Source organism: Setaria italica, chromosome VII (genome assembly GCF_000263155.2).
Source record: "Setaria italica strain Yugu1 chromosome VII, Setaria_italica_v2.0, whole genome shotgun sequence".
In the NCBI taxonomy this organism is placed as follows: Eukaryota; Viridiplantae; Streptophyta; class Magnoliopsida; order Poales; family Poaceae; genus Setaria; species Setaria italica.
The window spans coordinates 20,509,316-20,524,313 of record NC_028456.1 but is presented as its reverse complement, the minus strand read 5'-3'; the positions used below and the strand labels follow the sequence as shown (position 1 = coordinate 20,524,313).

Below are 14,998 nucleotides of genomic sequence, written 5' to 3'. Positions count from 1 at the left end.
CAAAACCATTTGGCCTGCAAAATTATTTGAAACAAACAAGTGTTCCTACCAAGTTCATCCATGTATAGGGCACAACAAACCAGATGGACAGATCCCCGGGCAAATTAGCAAGAAACAAGCATTGCAACGGCATAATTTTTGTGCAGTTTCGAAACCAACCTCTCTCGAAATGAAATGACGGTGGATGCATGGTTGATGCCTCCATCTCTCTCCACAAGCATGATCAGGAAATGTCCAGCTTGTTTTGATCTTCATGTTGGACAGCATTTTGTAGTTTATAGTTTATAGTTTACCTAGTAGTCTCTGTTTTACGTAACTGAAAATCTCTTCTTTTTTGAAGGAAAAGTAGGACTTTTGTGGTTGTACAAATTGGACTGAAATCAAATCGATGCATATTTGCTATCACAAACTTTGAAGTTTGAACCCGTCATTTCTCTGTTGAAAATTGTTCAATTTTACATTTTTAATCCTCTCTGTATTTAAGAATCCAACCAGGCAAATGCACGAAAAATAGTCAACAATATGGATGTCTTTTTGACATTATAAGGTAGGTGTTGTGGGCCCCCCGATCATCACCTGATATAGGTCACATGGTCGGATGGTCCCACTGTCATCCACTGCTATACCCAGTGTCATACAGAGCAGCATGCACCTGCTTCCATCCTTCAGACAGAGCAGGGGTCTATATATTTGCACTCCTTAGGCATGAAGGGTTCCATGAGAATTTGTGAGCAGGGAAGATGAAGAAAGAGAGGTCCTAAGAGCTGTAGGAACAGGAACACCAAGGAATGCGAATGCTCTGATTTCTCCTCTAGGCACTGGAGGTGGATATTTGGCCTGGCGCGTTCCTGATGCCTCCTATTCCTATGGTTCTTAGGTGCTCCTTCCTCTTCCCTTTCGCAAGCACGATGAGTAGATGAGTAGGCTCTAATGGCGTGGTAGGGAGGCAGGAAAAGGAAGAAAAAGAGTGCATAAGAGCAGTGTGAATGAGAACATCGAGGAAAGACCACCACCTTGCTGATTTGCTCCTGTAAAGGTGGAAATTCGGTGTGGTGCTTCCTGATGCCTCTCGTTCCTATTGTTCTTGCGCGCTCATTCCTTTTCCTTGTGGCTTGTGTGATCGTCTTGGCACTTGTGTGAATCCTGAAGGCGAGATGATAAGAGGAAGTAAAGAAGGCATTAGAGAAGTGGGCATGGGGACATGTCACCATTGCCTCAATGCATGCATAGTGTAAGATTATGGCTTAGTTAACTGAAATGATTTCAGTTTCACTGTTTCAGATTCTTTGGCCTGCTTTAGTTCATGAATAAGTTAAGATGATGGCTATACATAATCAAACTTAACAACACAACCCTGTCCCAAACATAATAAAGTATTGCAAACTTATGATGGTGTATTCGCCACCAATTTTCTGCTATGACAACGAATTGCAAAGCCAGTAAAGATCACCATCTATACATCTGCAGATCACACACTGACGTGAACATTGTAACACACGCATGCACACAAACTGACGTGAACATTGTACCTGACTGCAGATCACCATCTATACATCTTCTGCAGAAACACTAATTGGCAGCTACGCTGCCAAGTGACAACTGCCAAATGATTTGAAACAAACGAGTTGGTCCTACCAAGTTCATAGAGGCATATGGACAGATGCTCCAGGAAAATTAGCAGGATACGAACAGTGTCTCAAATGAAACGGCAGCAACACCTAAATGCCTGATGTCTTGAACAGATGCAAGCACAGCTACAACATGCATGACCAACCAACATCTCTGCATAGTCTTCTGGGCTTCTGGCTGAATGGGTGCACGCATGATCAAGAAATGACGATGTTTTGGGATTTTTCTCATTCCAAGGTAAGTGTAGTCACCGATAGTTTAACAACTAATAGAACGATCTTTTCTTTTTGAAACAGTAAGCATGGGACCTCCACTGTGTAATGTGTATTTTACTAACTTAAGTAAAATCAGCTTAATGTCTATATTTTCTTGAATAGAGTTTGAATCCTCCATTGTTTAAATTAGGCAACTTGGACTTCTCATCGTATGTCTGAAAAAATTTCGACTTTGCCTTACATTACGGGCGCAACCCATTTTCTAACAGGACATAGGTTTAAAAAAATCTGAACTGATGAATCCAAGTAAATGCACTTGAAAGATTCTGTTTTTCTCCCCATTTCCTTTTTGTGAATTCACTGCTCAGATCAATTGGCTGACATGAATGTGTCTGCCCTTCAGATATGGCACAGCTGATTGCTCAAAAAAGATATGGCACAGCTGGTTGCATGTGCTCTTCAACTCTCCATTGCCTGTATAGGTTACACGGTCCACATTCATCAACTGCTGTAGTTTGCATGGTCCCACACTGGTATCCACTGCTGTGTCCAATGTCCTAGTGGTGCACCATGCACTTTGTTCATTCATTGTCCACAAAGCTTCAGTACAGACAGCAAAGGTCTCTCTCTATATATACCTGAGGCATGAAGTGTTCCACGAATAGCTTCTCACTCCCAAAATTTGTGAGCATGGAAGAGGAAGAAAGAGAGTTCCTAAGAGCATTAGGAGTGGGAACACGAAGGAATGCAGTGCCCTAATTGGCTTAGCGCATTCCTGATGCCTCCCATTCCTATGGTTCTTAGGTTCTCCTTCCTCTTCCTTTTGCTAGCATGGTTGATTTGGTGATGAAAGTAATATACCAGTGCACATATTTAGAAGAGAAGGTTCTACAGCATGTCAGGAAGAGGAAGAAAGAGACGGTATAAGAGCATTGGGAATGAGAATATCGAGGAAAGCCAAGCTTGAAGGTTCCCTCCTAGCATTGGGGTGGAAATTTAATTTGGAATTTCCCGATGCCTCTCATTCCTATTGTTCTTAAGCCCTACTTTCTCTTCCTTTTGGCTTGTGCTATTGTTTTAGCAGAGAAAACTAGGGACATGCATATGCACACTTAGGCAAGAACTTCAAGGTGAGACGGGAAGAGGAAGTTCAGATTAGCTAAGAGCAGTGGGCATAGGAACATGGAGGAAGACATAGGCCCTCTGTTCCATCGTTTAGCGTTGGAGGCAGGAGTACTATTTTGACTTTCCCGATGCCTCCTATGCCTACTGTTCTTAGGTATTCTTTCCTCTTCCTTTAAACTCACAAAATACTCCAAATATTTGGAACTCAAATTACGCCATTTAGGCCATTGCTTATTTTTCCAGCAATTTTTTTTCTCGAACATGCAGGAGAGCTACGTATCATTATATTAAAAAAAAATAAAAGAGGGGTTTTAGAGCCCCATACAAAACCACACACACTCATACCCTTTTACTTTGAGCTCTTTTACGGTGCACAATACTACCCTATACTACTATTCGAAAAGGACTCGTATGTAACGATTGGACGGTTGAGATTAATTGTATACTACTGGAACCTTAAGTTGTTGTATAGGTAGTATGCATGAGTAGTATGAGTAGTATATGGGTATGATTGGAAAGATGAAAATTGGCATTGTTACAATATATCAAATCTTTCTTAATTATCATCTCATTTCCTTTTATTCATCTTCTCATTTCCAATCGGTCGCTACGTTCCTCATTTACAATCAGTCGCTAGGGTTGCAACGGGCGGCGGCGGCGGCGGCGAGCAGCATCCCCCAGCGGCAGCATGCTAGGCCAAGTTCAGAGGCGTCAGCAGCAACGGGAGGCCAGGACCGGCGTGAGGCCGCCGTCGTCGTCGGCCGACGGAGCGGCCTGGCGTCATGCATGCTCGCCGCCCTGGCGGCGTCGTTCTCCCCGTTCGCCGCCAACCGCCCCGCGCGGGCCCTTGTGCTCGACGAGGACGACGACATCGAGCTGCTGGAGCGCGTCAAGGAGGACAGGAAGAAGCGCCTGGAGAAGCAAGGGATCATCAGCGCCTCAGGCACCGAGACTGGTCAGTCAGTCAGTGAATTTACATTTTCCGTGAATTTACCTGCACTTCTTCTCATGCAGTTTTTTTTTAAATTTCCCTGAAAAAGAGAGATAAAATCTCTGAATATTTGCAATAGCAGTAATGCTGTAGTTTGACTACAAACCACAGGGTACCTGCAGGACCTCATTTACAAGTTGAGCAAAGTTGGGCAGGCCATTGACAAGGACGATCTCCCAGCCGCGAGCAGCGTCCTGGGTCCAAGCACAGATGCCCAGTGGGTGCAGAACATCAATGCAGCTTTCTCCAAGGTTAGTCTTTCCTCATCCATCCTGAATTGCTTCCCTTTCACTGCAGACAGTTGTTTCATTCCCTTCTCAACTTGTACATTTTCTTGACCTGTTTAGTTCTCTGTGCAACAGTTCAGCTCGAGCCCAGAGGAGAGGAGCACGGTTGATAGCTTCAACGCCTCCTTGGCCTCATTGTTCACATCAGGTATACGTGCAGTCTTATGATCTGTAGGACTAGATCTTTGTCTGAACTTTCTATTTCAGAAACATACCTGAACATTCATCTTCCAGTGATCCATGCTTTTTCTGCCGGCATGAATCTGAAATGTTCCATGCGTGTGTCCCTCTCGTTGCAGTGAACAAGCTTGATGCTTGATCCTCCAAGTCGGCGTTTGTGTCGTCAGCCACAGCGTTGGAGAAATGGATAGCGTTAGCCGGGCTGAGTGGCCAGCTCAAAGGCTTCTGATATGCGAGTGAAGTGGCTTGCTGACAAATAGTTGGGTGCTTCTCTTACTCGAAGCACTGGCTGTGATCGCAAGACGTGTATGCATCCGGCACTTGTGAATCTTCTAAAGAGGGTACCGTAACAGAGAACTGAGGTCACTTGGAGAACAGCAACATTCTCATCAAGAAATTGGAATTAATTTCCGATGTATTATCACAGTAATAGGAAATGAAGCTAAAAATTGCTTTTGTTTGGTTGTCTAGTCTCTGTCTTTCAAATTCCAAGCAGCTCATGGGCAGTTTCTATCCTTGAAATTGGGGTATGTCAAGAGAGATTGATGTGTATGAAACATCAAGTAGGTTTTTTTTTTCAGTTTTCACCAATCATGCCATGCCAGGTCAGATAGTGAGACAACCTGCACATAGATAGCTATCACATCACAGGCCAAACACTGATTTGAGAATTGCTTTATCAATTAAATTTTTTTGTGTGCAAGCCAAACAAGAAACATTGCCCAATAAAACGCAGATGCATACACCGGTGCGCCTAACCATTATATTACAGAAGCACGACATGTACCAAGCAGTACAGCACCGCGACAATACCATCAGAAAGCATACAGGAAGACCAGACTCAGGATACCCTATGATGAAATATACATTCTTGATTAAAATGTCAAAGACCACCAGATTCAGCATACCTACTTTCAACAAGGTCATCAACTAGTAAAGAAACATATTAGTTCTAATCGGCTGGAAAGGAAAAGGCGAAACACAGATATTGAGTTACAACAAGGGGGGGGGGGGGGGGGGGCATTGCTCAAGATGGCTTTGTAGTTGATGTCATCTTCTGCTGCATAATGGGGCCAGCTTCAGTCTTACCTCCTCCAGTTCAACATCTTCCATGTCATCATTGCTTGACCATGAAGATAAGCAGAAATCAACAACATCAATACCAGTGTTTATTGGAGAAAAAGCATCAGCATTGGTAAGTCGTCCAAACTTAATTATGTTTCCTAGATTTGCAGAAGATGACTCCTCTGCAAATTTAAGTATCTCCCATCTCTGATGTTCAATAGCATGCTGTACAACTCATCATATCTTGATGGACCGCATGTACCATAGTATGCAAGGATATGAACAGGCTCACCAGCACCGGCAAGTTCCCTTATAGAAAATGAAATTCATAATATAATGAATCATCATATGAAATATCCCTAGTCATAATACAACTGCTTAAATGTTGTTTACAGTATCATTTTATTAGACAGGCAATGGAGCATTAAAACAATATTGCAGATCTATTTATGAGAGTCCGCAACGATAGGATGCTTGATTCATTAAGCTGCATGCAATTGATGATTTTTATTCAAAACACAATAGAAAAAGCTCTCTTCTCTAAAAGCTAAAGGGCACTTACCTTGGATTATACAGCGCACTGATTTCAACTCCAGGAATTATTCTAATGCCGAACTTGGAAGCTGCTGAAACAGCTTCTGGTATGCCAGCCATAGTGTCGTGATCTGTTAGGGCAAGAACTTTCACCTACGCCACAAACATATATAGTTTAGTCACTCCAAGATTTGCAATATGTGCCCATCAATATATAACTTTTAAACAGCACACAACCATACCGAAACTTTAGGAGGTAGGTTATGGTATATAATCCATAAAACATTTCGAGGGGAAACAGGCACTAGTGCATCTCAATCATTTTTTTCAGAAGCAATTAGCTAAGCAATACACCGTCTGAACTAACCAATGTGTGCCAGAAGATGACAGCTAATTCATTCAAATTTAAACAAACCGATCATCAGAGGGGAGTTGAAACATCCAAGGAAACTGCTTCCCTGTTAGATAATGTAGTCACCAGTGCAGCACTTTCATCCAGATACTAAGACGGGGAACAGTCCTATAAGACGGGGAACAGCTACGCACACGGCACACTGGCAGGTACAACAAACGCAATGCTCGGATAAGCATCACAGCTAAAGACGATGAGGCCATCGAAGTCGAATTCCACAAAGCACAGTACAACGCCGCCCAACAAACGTCACAAGCATTTCCTCACACACCTAGCGGGCAAACGGACTAGAGGCCATTCAGGATTCATTCACTTACCCCGTTGCGGTGGGCGCGCTCGACGAACGCGGTGGGGGAGAGAAAGCCGTCGCTATGGTTTGAGTGGGAATGAAGCTCAAACAGCACGTCGTCGTCACGCGCAGCCTGAGCCGGCAGGAAGTCGTCAGTGTCAGCACCGGCCGCCGAGGGTTCCGGGGGGTGCGGGGTGCGGCGGTGCGCCCAGGCGCGGACGTGGGGGACTGGCGGCGCGTGGGGAGAAGGGCTCGCGGAAAAAAAAAGTCTCCAAATAATATATACGTGCTAATTACAATTTTACCCATGCTAAAAAAGAACCTATACTCTATACTACCACTTGGTAGTATTGTGCACCGTAAAAGAGCTCTTTACTTTATACAGAATATCTCTCACCCTTGTTAAATGCATGACCCGGGACCTGTAACTAGGAACTCACACATTGGCTGGCTCTAGAGCGAGGAGATGGGATATTCCTCGAGCTCCGGCCAAACTCTAAAGTTGCAGTTAGGGCCTGTTCGGCTGGACTTATAAGCCGGCTGAAAAGCTGAAACGGCTGATTTGTTGTGAGGAAAAAATACTGTTCGGTGGCTGATAAGCTGAAGCGAACAGGAACACTGAAGCCATGACCTCATTTAGGCTCGGTTGAATCCCATCGAACACACAAAGGTTACAATGATTCCATATACACCAAGCTCCCAAAATGATGATAGAATTGAGACCTTTTCTAGCCTAACCATCAATTCCAATGTTTGTGCTTACCCACCATTCATCAAATAAGTTATTCTCAGGCTGGGGAGAGGGCTCCTGCAAGCCAATCTTCAGGAGAATGTTGTACCACACTTGCCGAGCGAAAACACATGAGATTAACAGGTGAACATTTTTTCCAGCAATAGCCTATGGCGTAATTTGAGTTCCAAATATTTTGCAATGTGCTTATCCATTCACATGTTCTTGACTCACCATGCTTTCTGTTTCAGATTCTAATAGATAAGATAGCACAACTGCAAAACAAACACAACTAAAACTGTTCACTGATCTAACTTCTGAAGAGCAAACAGCATCGTGCCAAGATGTATTTGCCAGATAGCATATTCTGAAGGAAGAAACTTAACTACTCGAATAAAAAAAGGGTCACAAAGGTTTTAGCTGTAACACACCGGCACAGGTTCGTCACTATTCTCTCACGCTGTGCCCATGCTCAAGTCAAATGTATAGCAGACAAAATATATGCCTTTCTGGGACATTGAGTTGGAACCAGAAAACAGGAAGAACGAAGATGCCATACAACATGAACACTGCACACTCAGCGCACAAATCATAGCAATTTTTAGGGGAAGGTCATACAAAGCAATAGAAATGACTGAACTGATGAACTAATACAGGTGCGAATCCGCAAATGCAGCACAGAAATTAATTGGACAAATTTGTATATTAGAAAACAGAAAAGAATTGCAGCAGTAAGATATATCTGCACATTGGAATTCTCTACCTGCAATGAAATGCCAGTAGCTCGCACAATCTCTCTTGGACTTTGGTGAAGCTGACGGCTGACGCCTTGAACAGATGTTTACACAAGTGCCGACTTGATTTGTATTTCGACTTTAGGCTGACTAAATTCAAGACCTGCAAGGAAATGTCTTCTTTTTTATTTCTGAACTTCAAAGTTCCAAAAGAGCAATGATGAAATTCTTGATAATTTTAACATTTTTCAAATCAAATTCTAGTCCTTTCTGCAATTGCAAGCTGAAGTGCTTCTTTGAATCTGCGGTTGTGTATCTTTGCTTGTCTTTTGTAAAATCACCGTTTTGTTTTATAAGGATACGCAGGAGAGCAACATATCTTTGTATTAGATAGAAATGAATTTTGAAGTTTGTTACAACGCAAGCAGCCTTGGCGCTTGCTCATGATAACAATATTTCACTAATTCTTATGCTAAGAAACTGAACAGCCAAACAGGTACAGAGGAGAGCTAATTATGTTCTAGCTGAACTACGAGCTAGATCCTGAAAGGAGCAGGCACCGAGGGTACTGAGTGCTTTGCCGCCTCTTTGATTCAATTGAGCAGCTGCGTCCGCGATGATTCCTCCTTGTTGAATATGCCGGCGTGCCGTTCTTCCAAATGAGCCAGGTGACCAACACGAAGAGGGAATCGAGCCCCTGCTTGTCTCCACCGGCGCGAAGCTGGTGCCACCATTCAACTGTCTGGACAGCCGCCGACGGCATCTGCAGGTTGGCATGTCCCAGGATTCCGATTGCGAACCGGACTTGCTTGTGTAAGAGCAACTTGCGAACAGATGGTCAAGGCGTTTCAGGAACTTGTTCACAGAGCAGGCAAGTGACGTGGCTCTGTCCTCTGTAACCCTCCGGAGTCGTCGCGGGCTCGCGGCAAAACCAGCCACATGAAGAGCTTTTCACCTTGAGCAGTGCCCAGGCCTTCCAAAGTTGCTTGGCCCTCCATCGAGCTGGCCGGAGCGCCGGAGGCGAAGAAGAAAATTCTGTAGGCTGAACGGGCTGTGTATTCCTGTGAAGCTGTCCAGCGCTAGAGTTACCTTGTCCCCCATTCCAGACGCAGTGCCAAAGCGTGATATAACCACTGTTTATTAAAATATATGACAATAATCATTAATCAAGTCACCTAAGACTTCAATTGATGTTACAAAATCACATCAATTGATGCCTTAGGTCACTTGCATAAATGGTTCTTTTGATATGCAAGTAGTTTGTTTTCCTAGGGATTTTATACATGGATTGGGCTTTCTACCTCAAGCCAGGAAAAATCAAGTTCCTTGTACAGACGAGATATGTGAATACAAAGGTTACAGTCAACATTTCTTAGTATAGTCAGTACTCTCTCCTTGTCTTCTTGCATGTTCTAGACGTTAGTGGTACATGTACCATGCATGGTCCTACTGTCAGCAACTGCTATGTCCTATGGTGGATCACAGTTCATGCACATGGTGAGTTTACTAGTCACCGGACTAGTTACAACACCGAAGATAGGTCCATAGCTCTCTATATATATGCATGTGTGTTCTAGAGCTGAGTAGAATTTGGTTGAAGTTACAGTTGGGGCCTAGAGGGTGAGCCAGGAATAGGAAGAAAGTATCTAATAGCACTAGGGATAGGAACATGAAGGAAATCATAATCTATTCCATCTCTGGCATTGGAGATGGAGATTTGGTTTAATGTTTTCCTGATGCCTCCTATTCCTAAGGCTCTTAGGTTTTCCTTCCCTTTCCTAATGGCTTGCAAGATTAGCATTAGATGGATAAACAGAACAGAAGACATTAAGGAAATATATTTAGAAGGGAAACATTGTGTTGGTTGTAGGCCAGGAAGAGGAAGAATGAGATGGCCTGAGAGCAGTGGGAATGGGAACATGGAGGAAAGCCTAACTTGTCTGTATTCTCCTCCAACAATGGAGGTTGAATTTGGTTTGGGCTTTCCTAGTGCTTCCCATTCCTATTACTCTTGAGCACTCCTTCCTCCTTTTTGCTTACACTGTTGTTTCATCCATAAAAAACGAAGGAACACATGCTCACATGAGGATGATGAAATAATCTTGACAATGAGCCAGGAAAAGGAATCATGGGAGGGCTTAAGAGTGATGGGCATGGGAACAAACAGAAAAGCATAAGCTCTCCAGTTCCATGTTTGGAAGTGGAGGTTAAGATAATGTTTTGAGTTTTCCTAATAGTTCCATGTTTGGAAGTGGAGGTTAAGATAATGTTTTAAGTTTTCCTAATGCCTCCCATGCCTACTGTTCTTTGGTGCTCCTTACTCTTCCTTTTGGTTTGGATGACATTATTCAAGGGAGGCAGTGTGAGTTTGCAATGATGAATGGTGTAGCTCTTATTTTGGGATCTACTAGAACATTATAAATAAATATTAGCTATTGACTATATACTGTTCATCACATAAATCAATCATATGACAGCAACATGCATAGTTATGAGACAGGAGTATGATGTAATAAACTAGCACCGCTTCAAACATTACAACAAAATACAAATATGGAATGAATGATGCAGATAATTTCTAACACTATTTAACGACCATCCTATAAAGTGAATTGAAGCTTACGAGTTCTTTAAATAGTAACAATAACATTTTTCGGATGTAAAAATGATAAAATAGGTAAGGGCTGACAATACAACGGCAAATGGTAGAAAGATCCCATTTCCATCTGCTAAACTTCTGCAATTAATAAAATGACGCAATTAAGCCCTAGTGCTCTCAAAGTACAAACTATTGAGTTACTTACACAACTTTCTTATACTTTGATGGAGCAGAAAATAAGCTACAAGGTCGTACTCTTTGAATTAAAGCTAGTCTTTCTTTCCTGTAGCAACGTTCACAGCGGGGCCAGAAAATTGCGTTGATCTGTTCCGATCAAGTTCTGATCTCCCAAAGGTTTTAAATTAATAGTTTCTGCTAATTCAGTATGTAAAATCAAACTTGTCTCATGGTTCACTATAAGGAATTTATAATGTTACTACGAAAAGTTTGCTTGCCTAGTTTCTGTTTTCCACCCTTCATGTTTCTGTGTACGCGCTTAGGTCTTTTCCATTATATTCCTTAAAATTACATGTCTGAAGATGCAAACTTACCTTTTTTTTCTTGTATGGTTCATTGAGAAATTAACAGAAACAGATGACAAAAGGCCGCAGCACCAAGGTCCATCATATGCATCATCTCCAGCTCTAATTTGTATTATTGTCCAATGGCTCTTAAGAGAGTATGTTAATGCATGGTTCTTTATTTTCCCCGGGTGGATGGAAATTCAAGGTCCTGTCAGGGCTGTTGCCTTTCTAGTCATACACAGAAATGCCATGTATCCTGCCTTGCTAATTTTCTACATTGACAATGTAGCATGCCCAGCTGTCATCCACTGCTATTTCTTATGGACCTCACAGTGCACGTCCAATAGATGCCTTCATTGTTCACAGCACTACCAGGTCTTTATATACTCTTATCTACTGTACAGAAATTGTTCAACAGCCCAGGCTTCTCAGAATGTTTTGTAGTTGTAGGCACAGAGGTGAGTCGGGAAGAGGAAGAAAGAGAGAGCCTAAGAGCAGTGGGAGTGGGAACATGATGGAAAGCCTACCATGTTTGTTTCCTACCATGTTTGTTTCCTCTAAAGATGGGGGAGAAAACATTGGTGCTTTCCGATGCCTCCCATTCCTATCGTTCTTAGGTACTCCTTCCCCTTCCTTCTCTCTCACACAGCTATTTGAGAGGGAAAGCTATAAATTTTTCGTACACATATTTGGATTATTAGAGTGCAAAGGTGAGACGGGAAAAGGATGAAATGAGGGCCTAAGAGCAGTGGGCACGGGAACATGGAGGAAAGCTCAATTGATGATTACCTCTTGGAGGTGGGATCTGCTTAAAGCTTTCCTAATGCCTCCCATGCCTATTGTTCTTTGGTGCTCCTTCCTTTTCCTTTTGATTCACACAATATTGAAGTGCTGGTTGTCTCAGTTCCTGATTTGATTACTATGCTTGAATAATTCCAGTATATTTAGTGTTTCTTTCTTCATATCTAAGTGTATGAGGGCTTGATTACTTAAGAGTGATGATTTCAGTCTCAGGTTATTGTCATGATTTAATCTACTCGTGAGTAAGATGATGGCTTGGCTAACTTGTGTACAAAACAGAAGTTACTTTTTGACTATTATGCAGACACTGCATATAATGTGAAGATGTACACTTCACAGGTAGCATAAGAAGTAAGAAACCAGAACATTGAGGTTTGAAGTGGATAAGTACAAAGCTTTAGTAGTCAACATGGTACATATTCATCCATAGTTCCTTTGTGCTGAACCTCACTTAAGATAGATTAATCTCTCTATTGTTCTCTTGTGCTGAACCGTCACTAGTTTCAGTACTTTTTACTTTCTTCCCTGAAGTCAGAGCAGGTTTCCTTCATATCTAAGTGTAAGTTTAATATGAGGGCTTGCTCTGACTTCAGGGCATAAAATAGAAAGTAAACTACAAGTTTGAATGCTAGATGCTGCATGTATGTATGTATATATACCAGTACATGCTGAAATACCATACAGTGGTGTGCTGCTTGCATGATAAGAAAATACAATTTGTTTTGACCTCCCAAGGGATCATAGTCTATAGTTGATGACAGTCCATGCTTACTCCAATAAAGGTGTTCTGGTTTGCATGCATAGTTTGCAAGCTATTTGGCTGGGCTGAATCCAGCCGGCTGCAGCTGTTCCCAGCTGGGCTGATAAGCGTAGCCCTTCGGCAGCTCACACGCAGCCGAACAGCTGCGCTACTAGCACCGACGCCCGGCCTCCTTTCCTCTTCCTCTCTCATTGTCTTCCCCGCATCGCATCCCTATCCACTTCCCTCTCACCCCCTCTTCGCCGCCATCATCCCCGGCGTCTCCCTCCCCGGCAACGGCCTTCCTCTATCCTCGACGTGGCATCCATGAAGCAGATCCAGCACGGGGTGGCCTTTTCGTCGCCGGCGCCGGACCATTTGCCCCCACCGTGTCCTCCATCGTCTACCCGCAGCGCCGAGGCACCCGGGGTCAAGCCGGCCGCCAGGGATCCAACTCGCCGCCCAAAACGCCAGCCGGGATCCAGGCTCGCGGCGGCCGCCGTCTCCACCACGGCACCCCCCGCCTGACAACTCGAGCAAGAAGTCCAGCAGCAGATCTCCCATCCACCACATCCCGGCCCTAGCGTCGCCATAGCCCGAGGAAGCCCCCCATTCAGATCCAGGTAATCCCCTTGTTTACCGCCATATGCTTCTTCCTCAAGATGTTTACCGTCATATGCTTCTTCCTCAAGATGACTGAAGCTGGACTGCAATAGCAAAAGGAAATATTTAGAGTGATGTTATTGGATTTAAAGCCTGCTCATTGTTGAGGCAGGTGAATGTCTGGCGGTTGGCCTTGGGTACAAAATTGAATACCTTAGAAGCGTATATTATCCTGTTATTGATTACTGTTGGTACATATGGGTGTAGGTTCTATTTTCTCTCCACCTTTAAAAGTTTCCATAGGACTCAGATCCTTGTCCCTCTCACTTGATTAATCACATATAAATTGATAAAGCTCATTCAAATAATACCTGAGAATGAACTAATTGACTTGTTAATTTTCTCTATTTGGGTAAACTGCATCTAGTAGTACTATTAATTGCTCTATAAATGGTCGAAATGGTTTCGAAATCATATATACACATGTTTTTTTACATTCTTTGCTTTGGAATGATACATATTCATCTGTACAAATGATGACCATAAATACTAAAGGATGTCAAATATAAGTTGTTTTGAGAATTCGTCTTAATTACCTTCTTGCTTGTCCGGACCTGCTTAATAGTTGGTTATGTTTTAGACCAATCATTGTTTGAATTAAGAAGTTTATATTGTTTACCATTGCCAAGTTTTTTATATGTGCTAAGAATTATTTCTTCTCGCTTATGTAAATATCTTTTTGGGTTATTTCTACAGTTAACGGTATGTGATCCAGCCTTGGTAGCTAATGTTATATCTTCTGCTTGGTCAGGAACTTGAGCTATAATTCACTGACAGGAAGCTTACCACCTTGTTTAGGCCAACCATCACTTGTGTCACTGTAAGTTCATGGTTTCTTCTTGTTCATGAGATCCAAAATAGTAATATTGGATGCTGCAAAGATGAAAACATGATGTGCTGTCATTGCAGCTATCGTTCTTCTGCAACATGTTGATGGTAGATAATAGCATACATGATGCTGAGACAATCTAACATTGTCTTTTCAACCTAAGATTTATAAGATCATAATTTGGTACAAATGACCTACATAGCACAAAAACAATATTAAGTAAATTTGCTTAAATTGCATGTATTTTTATTTTTCATCTGATTAGTCATTTGGTTTACTATTTCAGCTCATGTGTTTGCTCATAACGAAAGATCATTTATTTTGATTTCCCTTCCTATTAAGGTCTTTGTTTGATGTACGTACAACATCTCGACCTTCTGCCATCTAATTCAAATGAATGAAATTGGATATGCATGTGGTTGCTTTTATTGGATTAGTAAATACATTCTGGTACTTTAGGCAAGTTTTCATCATATTCATATATCACTTTTTATTTTACTTATACTGAGAGACATTTGTAGCCCCATGAACACAATTATTAACTTACCAGTTCATGAATTTATTATATTGTGTTTCCTCTGTAACAATTTAAAATATAGGATTAGATTCCTGAATCAACTTAGTATCTCAATGATGCCAGTGAGTATGCCTG

General features: G+C 42.4%; 1 long non-coding RNA gene and 1 pseudogene across 1 annotated transcript; both read left to right on the top strand.

Annotated features, from left to right (window-relative positions):
- Positions 1-3,097: 3,097 nt before the first annotated feature.
- LOC101768876 lies at positions 3,098-4,004 on the top strand (annotated as a pseudogene).
- Positions 4,005-4,286: 282 nt separating this feature from the next.
- On the top strand, positions 4,287-4,781 carry LOC111258004. The gene is made up of 2 exons (XR_002678641.1): positions 4,287-4,395; positions 4,547-4,781. It is a non-coding gene; the product is annotated as an uncharacterized LOC111258004 (long non-coding RNA).
- The last annotated feature ends 10,217 nt before the right edge of the window (positions 4,782-14,998 follow it).